Source organism: Pipistrellus hanaki, assembly GCF_964339955.1.
Source record: "Pipistrellus hanaki genome assembly, chromosome: 2".
NCBI classification, from domain to species: domain Eukaryota; kingdom Metazoa; phylum Chordata; class Mammalia; order Chiroptera; family Vespertilionidae; genus Pipistrellus; species Pipistrellus hanaki.
Window position 1 is genome coordinate 22,053,796 of NC_140504.1, and position 14,509 is coordinate 22,068,304.

The 14,509-nt window shown below is 40.9% G+C and overlaps 1 protein-coding gene across 1 annotated transcript in view; it reads left to right on the top strand.

Moving 5' to 3' along the window:
- The first annotated feature begins 12,914 nt into the window (after positions 1 to 12,914).
- Positions 12,915 to 14,509, top strand: part of PPM1L (protein phosphatase, Mg2+/Mn2+ dependent 1L) — a 279,964-nt gene continuing 278,369 nt past the window's right edge. Inside the window, exon 1 of the mRNA XM_084876040.1 lies at positions 12,915 to 13,026. The gene's annotated coding sequence lies outside the window, so the exon portion shown is untranslated. The remainder of the gene's footprint in view (positions 13,027 to 14,509) is intronic.

Sequence of the window (14,509 nt, forward strand, 5' to 3'; positions counted from 1 at the left end):
GCGGGGGAAGGCCAAGTTGAAAAGGTAATTTTCTTCTTCTCTCCATGCCGAGTGAGGAAAGAAAGTTGCTGAGATGGCAAGTTTTTTTTTTTTTTTCTTTTTCTTTTTTCCCCCCTGAGATGTTATTGCACCCAAATTAAGTTAAATAACTCAAAAGAATAGCTATGAAATATGATTTTTTTTGGCCACTTTAGCAGACTGTGGTCATAATAATCGAGAATGAAAAATGTACTGTTTTGTGCATGCTGAGTGGTTCAGAATAAGTCTATTTGAGACCAAATACATTATGGCTTTATTATTCTTATTATATGACTACTAAGTCAACTGTTCTGCTAATAGAGCCAGAATTCTTTCAGATGGTTTTCAGCTGTTTCCACCACACTCCTATGTAATAGTTGGATGGTGTAAAAAAACAAAACAAAACAAAACCAACTTTAAATTATAAAGAGGAAAAAGTTGGATGCTACCATTTTGTAAATCCCTATCTATTCCCTACTATATAAACTTTCTCTTCTGGATTCCTGCCAGCTTTTTGAAACCCATTGCTGGGAACTTTGTACAGGGAATCAAACAATGAACTGCTAATCTACCAGAGGCTGTGTTCCCTCATAGGCGGCAGAAGTTTGTATCTTAAAGTTCTGGGGATCAAGATTACACCTTGGAGTTTAGGGCAAGGCCTGGGACTTAGCTCAGCTGGAGCTGCGGCCCCAAGACCGGCTTCAGTATAATACAGCAAAACAATCATTACCTGAGAACTGGTGTACAGCTCACTGTACTGATCAAACAGGAACGAGAGCCAGACTTTGCTCACAGTGGGTAAGGCCATTAAACTAATCAGTAGAACAGGACAATGAATGCTTTGTGATATAACAGGAGATATTCTCTCTGACCTGGAAAAACAGGAAGTGCTTCATGCAGGAAGTGGTGTTTAAGAGGGCACCCAACTCCTGGGACCCCACAAAGTTACAGGCGAGTCACTGGAAGTTCCATCATGAGGAGACTCTAGAGATGCCATGGGGGAGAGCAGGAAGAGTGAAAGAACTAGAGATTGAATTGCAATTCCCCAGAGAGGCTCAGAACTCCCACGGAGGCCCTGGTACTCTTTCCTCCTCCCCCACCTTTAAGAAGGCTCATTTAGGCTAGAAGAAGGCTTCAAACTCCATGGCAGACCCTGGGACTCCAAATCTTAAGGTCACAGAGAGAAATAACGGTATAATAAAATCAGGGTGCCAGGCCCTAGGCTCCTCTCTTGGTTTTCTTCTCTCATCTTGGCCATGATTTGTTTAGCAAAGATCGGGGCATCTACTTTTGTGCTATGTGGTAGCAATTCAAATAATAAAGTAGGCATACACATAATGCTAGTTACCATTGGTTGAATGCTTGGGTGTGTTCTATAAACACTTTCATACATCTTCTCATTTAATGTTCACGATGCCTTGAGAGGAATAGGAGTTACCTCAATTTTACAGATGAGAGTACTGAGACTAAACAGGGTTAAACAACAACAACCACACACACACACACACACACACACACACACACTTAGTATTTTAACCAAGGAGTGGCAGAGCCAAGATTAAAACTTAGCTGTGTCTAACTTCAAGACCTGTGCTGTTAATTGCCATGATGGTGTTTTATAAGTCAGGTTTGATCTCTGTCTTCAATGAGCTTACAAGACACAATTAAGAATAAATCCAGGCTAAATTAAAAATAGAACTACCATATGATCCAGCAAGCCCACTTTTGGATATATATTTAAAAAAATGAAATTGCTCTCTCAAAGAGGTATCTCTACTGTCATGTTCAGTGCAGCATTATTTACAGTAACCTATGTGTCTGTTGATGGATAGATAAAGAAAATGTGGTATATACACACAATGGAGTTTATTCAGCTACAAAAAAAGAAGGAAATCTTGCCATTTGCAATGACATGGATAAAATGGGAAGGCATTATGCTAAGTGAAATAAGCCAGACCGAGAAAGACAAGTACTGTATGATCTCCCTTACATGTAGAATCTAAAAAAGCCAAATTCATAGTAACAGAGTAGATTGGCAGTTGTCAGGAGCTAGGGGTGTGGGGGGGTGGGGGGGTAGAGAAGGATGGGGAGAGATTGCTCAAAGGCACAAACTTTGCATAAGATGGGTAATTTTTGAGGATCTAATGTATAGCATGGTGACCATAGTTAATAATACTATATAACATGAAATTTGCTAAGAGAATACATTTGAAGCACCCCCCCACACACAAAGTTAACTTTGAGGTGATGTTAATTAACTCGAGTGTATGAATCCTTTTACAACGTATATCAAATAATCAAGTTGTATACTTTAATATATTACTATGTGTGAAATATAAAATATATTTTGTCAATTATACTTCAGTAAATCTGTGGGGGGAAAAGACAAATTCAGGCCAATATATGGTATTTTCATAAAAAGTTTCTTTGAAAAAAAAAAACAAGCCAGGCAGAATAAATTGAGTATAATAACAGAGATATAAGACAAATGCTGAAAGATTGTGGAAAAAGAGTTTCTGATTTTAGGAAGACCTCAGGGTAGTTGCAATGTTAAGTGCTTAATAGCAGAGTTTTTCCAAAGTTTCACTAAATGATTAAAACCTCAAGAAATGAATCTTTAAAGAATATGAATCATCCCTTAATACTTTCCCTATGTATTTAAAAAAAATCTTAATCTTAAAACTAGGAGTCACTAACTTACGTCTATATAAAATGCCTAAATAAAAAATGTGTCCTGAGATTTTGATAATTTGAATTGTCAAGTCCCTTGTGGCCCAGTCTTAGCAAAAATATTGAAAGAAAATAAAACATTCACTTCAGAAAGCTCTAGATGTGTGTGGTGGGTGTAGTGGACAGATGTACTCTTTAGAGCAAAACTTATAAAGTAGCTCTTTTCTCTCTGTCATGTCAACATCCCTCTTCCATACAGTGGCTATACCTCAACATCTCTACTAATATTTCCTCAGAAACTTGAGCTCTTTCACGCCATTTCTCCTTTCTTCCCTGAGATCAAATTTATTTCTTCCCATCAGTCATTTGCTTTCTTTCAATGTAAATTTTACCAGTCTTTTTTTTTATATTCCCCTCCTGCTTTCCTAGTATGTTCTCCTCTAAAACACACACACACACACACACACACACACACACACACACACCTTCACTTTTATCTACTAATAAAGCTCCAAACTGAGGGAAGAAGAAAATGTTAGGTGGACAATAGCAAAATATTGTTTAGCAGGTGAGAAGAAAGAGGCTGTGAATAGTCATGCTGTGATATTTATAATTGCCATATATTTTATTCCTTGTTGTATTATGTAATAAAGCAAAACTTTAAAAAAATATATATTTTTTTTAAAATATCTTTTATTGATTTTTCACAGAGAGGAAGAGAGAGGGATAGAGTTAGAGACATCGATGAGAGAGAATCATCGATCAGCTGCCTCTTGCACACCCTCCACCGGGGATGTGCCTGCAACCAAGGTACATGCCCTTGCCTGGAATCAAACCCGGGACCTTTCAGTCTGCAGGCCGATGCTCTATCCACTGAGCCAAACCGGTCCCGGCTAAAAAATATTTTTATTGTGTTTTGTTTTTAGAGAAAGAGGAAGGGAGAGAAACATCAATGTGAGAGCGAAACATTGATCAGCTGCCTCCTGAACTGGGGATCAATCCTGAACTGCTTCCTTTACTGGGGATCAAGCCTGCAATCCTGACAGGGAATTGAACCTGAGACCTTTCAGTGCATGGGATGATGCTCAACCAACTGAGCCACACTGGCCAGGGCAAAGCAAAACTGTTAATTTATCAAAATAAAATACTGACATGGATCTACAGCATCCAAAAGCAGAACACTTCTGAAATGTTTAAAGATTTAAAGAGCCTGAAAGGAAATATCAGTTAAGTATTTCTAGCTAACGTTCTAAGTATTCCCAGGTGGAAAAAAGAAACCCCTCCAGGGCATAAGAATAAAGAATGGCAAATAAATAAAGCAGCAGCCGTGACCTACTTATGTTAAAATTAATTTGTCAGTTTAAAAAGCTGATGTTTGGACTTGATCTTTTGCTGCAAACAGGCTGGTGTTGACACCGGAAGACCGTGTGAAAAATGTGGTGGCTAGTGTGCGATCTGCGACTCCTATGTGCACGGATGTGATGAGTGTAACTGTGGCCTCTCTCAGGGGGCCGTGTGATCTGTGGAGGCCCTGGAATCTGCTGCCCATCATTGTAAGGAGTGCGCCATCCAGGAGAAAGACAGAGATGGCTGCCCAAAGACGATCAATTTGGGGAGCTCTAGGACAGATCTCTTCTATGGATACAAAGAATATGGCTTCAAGAAGAATTGGTGTGCGGCCTCTTCCTCTCCCATCTACTACCGGCAGAAAGGCGTGGAGAGCAGAACATCGCCTGAATGGCCTGGCAGGACACTGGCACCTTCCCACCCTTCTGTCTCCTCTTATCCAGATGAAGTGGTGGGAATGGAAAAGGACTCTTCACTGACCACTCTGCAAACTGAGGCAGAGAAGGGAATGATAGACTCATTCATGGTTCTTCTTGAATTCTGTTTTCCACACTGATAAGTTCTCTCTGCACCAAGAACCTCTAAAACAGGAAGATCATTTCAGTCTTCCGTTTGAAGACGTGCTCTTACAGCAGCTCTGATGGTGGTTGTCCTGGATGAAACATGTGCAGTGTGGTGGGAGCTCTCAGAACAACACATGTGGGCATTTAAACTTGTAACATGTACCAGGTGGTGCTGGTCCATGTTATTTTTCTTCTAAAAGATTGGTAACCCTTTTTTAAATTGTAATAATAAATGTAATTATTTTCTGGTAGTCAGCCACTGTCCCCATTAAACACACACACACACACACACACACACACACACGCACGCACACACATACTCGTGTTTTCATTATGTTCTGATGATGAACAAGTTGGTTTCTGCTAAAACAAGGAAGACAGGGAATTTCAGTCCTGAAGATCTTGTCCCTTGTAAGTGGCAAGGAGAGAGAATCCACAGAGGCGGCAGTGCAGTGAGTGGGTAGAGGAACAGCTCAAAGACAACATCTGTAGGGCTCTTGTAGACCCTGTGGTTGGCTGCTTTTGTGTGCATGAGCTCTGTCTCCAGAGAGAGACCACGATATGGAAAGAAGACAGAGAGACTTCTCCTTTGGTGGCTAGTGATTATTTAACATAATTTGGGAGATAGGGTTATGGGGGTTTCAGCCCACCAGCTTTTTAGCATGATATTAACTATTAGCAAACTGAATTGTTTCAAGCACAAGAGAGCACATTTTACCTTGAAAGTGCCACACAAATATTAAAGTTGGTTATGATGTGACTTAACCATATGAGTAGCATTTTTCACAAATATTACCTCATTTTGTTCTTGTCGAGTCTGTCTCCTAATGGATCTCATAACAAATATCAACACTATTTAACAATATGCGGAACTGATTGAAAAGTTACTAAATCTTTTCCTCTTATCTCCAAGATTTAAAAACATGTAACTTTTACCATACAATGGGTTTTATAATAATGCGGCACATACCACATTACCATTAGATTTCTCTGTTTCATAACCAAGTGGGACTGGTCAGAGTATTTCCTGGGCCCAAAACCTAGGAGCCACCTTCCTTTTTCCCTCATATCTCACATCTATCAGCAAATCGTGGTACCTCTCCCTTTAAAATACATTTCCCTCTGGCCATTTCTCAATCCCGACTGTTACCACCGGACCACCATCAATTCTCAGCTGGATGGCTGCATTCTCCACACAGAATTCTGCAGGAGGTCTATAATGAAAGTTAGATCACATTGCTGCCCTGCCTTAAAACCCTCTATTTGCTTCTTACTCTGTCTTGTACCTGCTCCTATATTTCCCACCTCTCTCCCTCTCCAGCCACACTTGCCTTAATGTGCTGGTATCACTTCTAATTTGTTACAGCCTCAGGGCCCTTAAATTTACTGTTTCCTCAGTTTAGAATCTACTTTCCTGAGGCCGTCAAATGGTTCAGGCTTTATATCCTTCAGGGCTCCAAATATGCAGAGATGTACCCGAATCCTTCTCTAAATAGACCTCCTCCCTGCCACTCAATACCTGTTTATCCTGATTCACTGATTTTTCATAGTTTTCATCATAGCTTCAGTTTATTATTATTATTTATTCCATGTTTCTTTCCCTCCCTCGCAGGTAAGCTCCTTGGAAGTGGGGACTTGGTTCACTGTTGAATCCTAGAATAGTACTCAGGATGTTAAAGGTACTTAAAGGATATTTGTAGAACAAATGAATGAGTGGTCTGGATCTACTGCATTTGGTTGTATGACTTTTAATTTAGAATATTTAAAATGAGGTATTCTCAGGATCCCAGGCTGCCTCTCAGGATGGAGTACTGATCCAAACATGGAGTGTAAAAGGAATGTCGCATTTGGGTTGACAGCTTCATTCTAACCTCAGGAGCATGTGCTGTGCTGAGAAGAACATGGGCTTTGGAGACAGAAGTGGGTGGGAATTCTGGTTGCCTCTGGTTTTGGCTCTTACTTCACCTCTGAGAGTCTCAGTTTTCTCTACTAGAACAAGAAATAAGTTTTATTGTGTGAAGCCATGGAAATTTGGAGGCTGTTCCGGTCATCACTGTTAATTACCCTAATAAATTAGGACCATGGGCCTTGCCCCTCCCATATGTCTGGAAACCCTCCTTTTCCTAGTCTTCTTTTCCTCACAAATCCCCTCTTCCTAGACCCATTCTAGGATCTTCATTGGACTCCTCCAAGAACAGTAAGACAAAAAAATTTTTTGCCTCAACTTTGTATTTTGAAAATTTGCAAACCTTCAGAAAACTTGAAAAAAGAGTAAAACTAACACTGATGTGAATTTCACTTAAATTAACCAATTATAACAATTTTGCCATATTTGAGCACACTCATGTCTCTCTACAGACACACACACACAAATTCAGTAATTCTGACACTTCACACCTAAATATTTCATCATCCATCTCCTTAGAATGGACCTTCTGTTACATAACCACAGTATCATTCTTACATAAAATGTTAAGCATTAAGTATCATCTCTTAGTATATAGTCAAATACCCCCAAGTAGAATTTATTATAGAACTTATTTGATCCAAGATCTATTGCATTTGGTTATATCATTTTTAGTTTAAAATATTTTCTCTGCCTTTTCCTGTTTTTTAAAAAAATATATATTTTATTGATTTTTGTACAGAGTGGAAGAGAGAGAGACAGAGAGCTAGAAACATCAATGAGAGAGAGTCATCGATCAGCTGCCTCTTGCACCCCCCCCACCGGGGATATGCCGGCAACCAAGGTACATGCCCTTGACCGGAATGGAACCCGGGGCCCCTCAGTCCCCAAGCCGACGCTCTATCCATTGAGCCAAACCGGTCCCAGCCTGTTTTTTTTTTTTTTTTTTTTTTTTTCTTTTTCCTAGAAAATTTGAAGAGGCCAGGCCAGATAATTTAAAGACTATCCAGCAGTCTGGATTTGTCTGATTATTTCTTCATGATTAAATTCAGGTTAAACATTTTTGACCAGAATATTGCCCAGGTGATGGTATACTTCCCACTGCATCCATTTAGAAGTCTCTTAGTGTCTGTTTGTCCCCTTGTTGATGATGTGAAATTTGATCATTTCCTTTATGATAGGGTTGACTAGATTGCCCCAAGGTAAAAAAAAAACATAAACATAAAGCCACTGTTAAACATTGTTGAGCTTAGTTAAAAAAAAACATCCCGAAACAACAACAACAACAACAACAAACAGTTCATGAATCATAACACATTGAATAAAAACAAAACAAAACAAAAAAAAAAACTGGCCCTGGCCAGTGTGGCTCAGTTGGTTGAGTATAGTCCCATGTACCAAGAGGTCACAGGTTCGTTTCCCAGGAGGGGGCTTGAAGGAGGCAAATAATCAATGTTTCTCTCTCATTGATGCCTCTCTCTTTTCTCTCTCTCAAATCAATAAAAACATATTTTAAAAAAGAAGGAAATGAAAAAACAAAAACTATAAATTTGTTTAATAAATATCATTAACAAGATAAGAATACAAAAAGGAAAGGTATGAGGTAGGGGAAAGGAAAACTCTTTTATACAGAAAAATGGAGAGGACATGATAAATTGGAAAGCCATTATTTTGCAACTGCAATGTAATAGCTAACCTTGGGTAAATACATCTTATTTGTATAATAAGATCACACAATGATTTCCTGAATTATCTTTTGGCTCTTCTGTGACCTAGGATTAACAAGCCTTTGAAATGAAAAGCCTTGATCAGATAAAGGAAAAGCTAGGAGATCCTTCCTTTTGTATATTTTTTCCTTTCTCCCAAAGCTGAAAAAGTGACCATTTACAAGTTAAGATGAGCAGATTTTCAGTTTTCTGAGCATGGGTTCTTTTAAACTTTTGTCATGAGCTACAAGGTATATTGGAACAACCTGCACAAGGAGGCTTCATCATAAAATTGAAGACAAATGTCAAATTGTGAGTTAATATTTTTAATATATACATAGATAAAAATCGAATTCCCTAATATAAATCTTTTATTTCTTTATATTGCTAAAGCAGAAGAGAAAAAAGATCCTGTTTAGTCTGTTGAACTAGATAATGTCTGATTTCCAGCCCAAAGCACATATTTTCAGAGCAGAGTAAAGCTTCCCAATGTTTCCTTAATTTCTTTCTAAGAAAACAGGCTCAGGGTAAAAGTCCATAATAATGTTGCTCCAACTCAGGGCAGGGTCACCATTTCATCTTGCTATGTCTGATCAATCCATTGTACATCTATTGGCTTGGTATAAATGTTAATAGTACTCCCTTTCACTCTTCAAGGTGTCTAAGTTTGGACTAGACACCTTGGTTTCCCTACTTCTGAGAACCCTGATGCTTTTAAAGAAGACTTTATTTGGTTGATGTTGAAGGGTAAATGCCGAACTGGAGAGAGGAGCAAGAAAAGACTGGAATGTGATAGGCAGAATAACGATCTCCCTAAAATGTCCTTGTTTTAATCCTTGGTTGTTACCTCGCATAGCAAAAGGAAAAGTGATTAAGTAGGTTGAAGTAGGAAGATTAGCCTGAGTTATCCTGTTGAGCCCAATCTAAATTACATGGAATCCTTAAAATTGGAGAAACTTTCCTGGCCAAGTTATTAGTTAGAAGAAGAAGGGACTATAAAAGAATTCTCAGAGAGATACAGCATTGCGGGACTTTGAAGATGGGATAAAGGGATCATAAGGAATGTGGGCAGCCTCTAGTGGCTCAAAAAAGCAAGGAAACAGATTCTCCCCCAGAGCCTCCCAAAAGGAATACAGCTCTGCCAACATCTACAGAACTGTGAATTTGTATTGTTTGAAGCCATTAATTGTGTGGTAGTCTGTGATAGCAGTAATAGGAAACTAATACATGGAATTGACAGCATTTCTAATGAACCATCAAGGGTTCAGTACGTCATCCATTCATTCAACAAATACTTCAGTTCTAAGTTATCTCTGACCCACTGGTAAATTAGATGAACTTCTCAAGGATGACATGAAATATTAACAAGCTCAGGGTAGTACACTGGGATATGTAAACATGGACGAAGGATATCCCAGGTTGAAGGGACGGCCTGGGTGAAGGTTCAGGCAGGGGTTTGAAAGTATATAGATTAAGGCTGTAAACAGCCAGTAGTACAGTTTGGCTGGACCATAAAATGAATGGGAGAAGAAATAGAAGTCACAGGGGATTCAGTAAATTATCAAACTTTTACCAGTTTGGAGGCAAGTGGTAAAAGGTCTAGAATGGCAAACTAAGAGTTTGGATTTTATCCTTCAAGCAATGGGAAGATACTGAAAGTTTTAAAGCAGGGAAGGAGACATAACCACGTCTGTGTTTTACAGAAATACCTCTGCTATACCACTGGGAAAGAAACCAAATTTGGTTTTGCTCGCTATGAAGGTACTTATCGATCAGAAGAGGCTAGCTTATGCTGTGGTAACCAACGATCCCAAAAGTCTATGCCTCAAGACAAAAGAAGTTTCTCTTTTCCATGCTACATGTCCATCATGGGTCAACATGGGGGATCTGCTCATCTTTTTTTTTCTTTTCTCTGAACATAATACTTTATTAATTTGAAAGTGCTTGATAGCATAAAAATTTTAAGGCTAAAGATAAAGCACATAGCAAGAAGCTATTTAAACTATTTTTTGTGACCATTTAGCTAAATATGTTAGTTGAATCTTTGAGAGTTTTCACACAAATGTACAGAAGTTCATACTCTACTAGTACATATGCCTGTGTTTGAACAAAAGGTAACCAATTTCCCCTTAAGCCAGGGCGTGGAGTTGAGCTTATTAACTGAACCAAGTGCCATGGGAATGGGAGAGGTTAGGCCAAAGAGTAGTGACTAGTGCCAGAGGTCAAGAACATATTACTGTATTCACTTTCTTGGCTTCAAAGAGTACTAAGGAGGCATTACAAGTGCCAAAGCCCATACAACAGCCAAGAGAAACTGGTAGAAAAGAGGGGTGCTAAGGTTGTTCGTGGACATGAAGAGGGAAAGGGCTTGCACATTCTCCCAATGACCTCTATTTTCGCATTGGTGAAGCTGACTCTGTACACTCAGCACTCATCACCAAGCTGGTCACAGAGTTTTTATTTTCTCATAGGGATTGAGATTGTTCTGTGAAAACTGTTTCTTGTTTTTGAGGAGATGTGCTTTTCTTCTTTTCTCCTCCCCCTTCGCATGCCCAAACCCCTCCCCCACCCTCCAACCCCCATTTACTTTGAAGCAACTGGGAGCTAAGAGCCTAGAGAAGACTCTTTTCATGGGCAATTGTGAGACTTATACATGGTGCTGGGCCAGGCCCTGGGGATGAAAGGGCAACATTCTGGGCACAGGAGCTAGTCCCCTTGGCATCCACAACGGCATTCTCACAAGGGCCACTGCCTGCAGAAGCATCCATGAGGCTGTGTCAGAAAAAGAGACTGACATAAGGGACTTCTGCTGGGGACACATGTCACACAAATCTGGGTACGTTTAGAAAATACAGACATTAATAGGAATTGTCCTATTTTTTCCTACATGGATCAAGATAGATTTCTCATTTCCTGTTCATTTGTGTAACTGCTTGGACGGTTTCTTTTAAATGTGAATGCCAGGTCAGGGTTAGGTGCAGAGTTCAATTAACTCGTTTATTTTGAAAATTGACATCATGTCAACATTAGCCATGAATATGTATATGGTTGAAAAGCATTTAATAGTTTAGCTGACCTGTAACTTAAGATGGCTCCCGATGAAGGAGATAAATAAATTATATGGGAAGTTAAGACTTTAGGGGAAGAGGCAAGAAAATGTTAAGAGAATGGGAATCAAGGTAACCCAGTGGACACTTCATGTCACCACTAAGGGTCATTATTAGAAATAGATGCCTTTGCTAGCTTTAATTAGGGATGCAGGCTGAGGAAGCTATCACCATTTCGTGTTAAAATAAAACCAGTTTAGTCATTAATTTAGCTTAATTATCAACCACAGTGAAGACACCTTTTCACTATGTAAACTGCTTACCCCTGAGCCTCATTCCATGTTTTGGTCTGAGTGCTCCAAGGTTGCAAACTGTCTTTTCAGTGTGTGCACAATACATTTTTACCAGTAATTCACTGGCTTTCCTTTGGCTCTTTCTGAACCTTTGGCATTGGCAAGTTGCCTGTTTCTGGGCCAGAGGGAAAAAAGCTCTGGAGTACCTCAAAGTGGCAATTAATTACAAGCTGTGTCTGAAAGTAACCCATCCCTTCCACTTTTATCTCATTGATCCCCGGCCAGGAAGTCTAGTCCCACTAAGTGGGCAGAAGGAGTAAAATTGGCAACGTTTGGTGATGCTTCGTGACTAAACATCAATAAATATTCATTGGACGAATGAATCAATTGGAAAAAGTAGGCTAGAGGTCATTTGATGAAATCTTATCACGTGGAAATAGAGAACAGGAAGCAAAAGGAGACGGGAGTCAGTGACTAATCAGACGTGCAGGACGTGAAAGAGCAGTCTGATTTTCAGTCCGGAGTGCAGGCAGGGTGATGCCAGTAAAACACACACACACACACACACGAGGTAAGGCGGGCATTTGGATGTGTGCCTACGTGTGCGGTTAGGAGAGTGCAGCTGAGACACCTACATTTCCTCACCTTTCGCTGGGTAAAATCTGCACTCTCGGCTTCAGGCCTTTTGCCCTGCATACACACACTTGTTTCTCTTTTGTGCCGAGGCGCCGGGACCCGTCTGGAAAGCAGAATGGGTCGCTGTTCCGGGGTGGATGGCCAGACCCACCACAGGAACTCAGGACGCGAGGCGCTTTACATGCATCAACTCACAACATGTTGTGGCATAGGGTCATATATGTACGGCGAAGAGAATTGGCAGACTGTCTGGGTGCAATGCAGCTCTGCTGGGCAATCTGGTGCAAATCACTTCGCTGCTCGGAGCCTTCGCTCTTTCCATTCGAAAGGCTGAATACCACCTACACCGAGTTTTGTGAGGATTTGGGGAGGAAGGGCCAAGAGCCCGATGGCGCGTACACACACCACAAACTCACCACCCCGACCTTCCCTCGCTCCTGCCGGGGACTGAGAACCAAAGGAGGGGCCCGGGGGTAGGGACGGGAGTGGAATTGGGCTGGGACTTAGCCCCGCCCACAGCCGCGCAGAGAGATGACGTCACGCCGCCCTTCTCCACTCACCCGGAGCCGCGGGAGAAAAAAAAAAACACTAGACTTGGCGGCTCGCGCGAAGTGATGACGCAACACAACCCGCAGCCTCCGCTGCGCGCTGACGTCACCCGCGGGCGTCCTTGTCCGCCTGGATTCTGACGCTAGTTCGTGGAGCGTGGTGGGGTTTTCTGAGGCCAGTGTGGCGTCAGCTGGTAGCGAACGCGGGCTTTGGCCTCGCGTCTGGGACAACCGGGCCCGACGGCGGCACTGAGGCTGCACGCAGTTGGGGTTGGGTAGCTCCCAGAGCAATGTAAGTGCTTTCTCTTGGAAGGGATCTTGGAAGAACGTGACCTCTAACCCAAACTTCTTTATGTGGTTGGTTGAATTTATTGGGGTGACGCTGGTTATCAGAATTGTACAGGTTTCAGGTGTGCAGTTCTACAGCCCATCACCTTCCCACTGCATTGTGTGTTCACCACCCCAAGTCAAGTCACCGGACATCACCCTTTATTCCCCCCCACCCCAGACTGTCTACTTCATAGAGCTGTATACACGTGTTAGCCGCTACTCATTTCCTGTTCACTAGGCAGCCGTGCCATGCGTTCAAGATGACCTATTTTAAGAAGGTAAAGTCAGAAATATTTTTGTATGCAAATAAAAAACGAACTTCAGTGAGTTTAATTCATTAATGAGGAACCTGTAAGATGTTACGAATCCCTAAAGACCGTAAAGTTTGTAAGGTATTCTGAAATGAATTTACCCTCCATTCAGTAGATCAGCAAGTGTTTTGTTGGTTTTTTTTTTTTTTTTGACTCAACATTCAAAATTGGATTCCTCTTCTCTCCATTTTCACAAACGCTATCTCAGTCTTAGCAGAAATTTTCTATGGATGGGACCACAGCTTTCCAATTGACATCACCCCCCCCAACCCCAAACAACTTCCCCCAATTAGCCTTACCTCCCAAATCCATTCTCTACACAGCTTTCAAAGTGATAAAAACAAAACAAATAACAACAATAACAACAAAAAACCCCAGTAACTATAATCTAGATTATGTTACTCCCTTTCTTAAAATCCACCAGTAGTTTCTCCTTTGCCTGGAGAATTAAATTCACACTCCTTATGTTTGCTTGCAAAGAAGTACTACATGATTTCCTGTGCCTCTTCATCTACCTCATCTGACACTTTCTGATTCTCTCACTGTGCTTCAGGGCCTTCTGCTCGGACAAGGGAGGGAGAGCATGTGCTGGGACCTTTCGTTGTGAGGGGTTTTAAAGGCTAGAGGCTTAGGGGAGGTCTTGGAGAGGATCTCAATAGAATATTCATCATTTTACACGGATGCACCAAAATGAAATTTATTCCCTTAACTTCATCTGTCCTTGGGTGTGGTTGGCACAAAAGGCACCAATTGGATTTGCTATCTACTTGAGTAGGGTGATTTCAGCTATTTACCCTCTGGTTGGGGGAAAGTGCAAACCATTTACTATTGAGTGTCTTTGGTTACAAAAGATATAGTTTTATGATTTACGAGATGGCTATATTAATTGCCTGGCTATTTAACTGTCTCATTTTCCCTATTCTGCTTGTCTTGGCCTACTAGCCAGTCTCAAAGGCAAGGGGAATATTCACAAGGGAAAAGTAATACAGTTCAGATCCCACCTTTACACAGTCTCTTTTACATAGAAGTCAAACCTGCTTTTCTTCCTCTACTTTCCAGCTCAGTGATTGATGGCCACACCACCATTCATTCAGCTAGAAAACCCAGAAGCCTGTGCAACCTTTTCAATTCCAG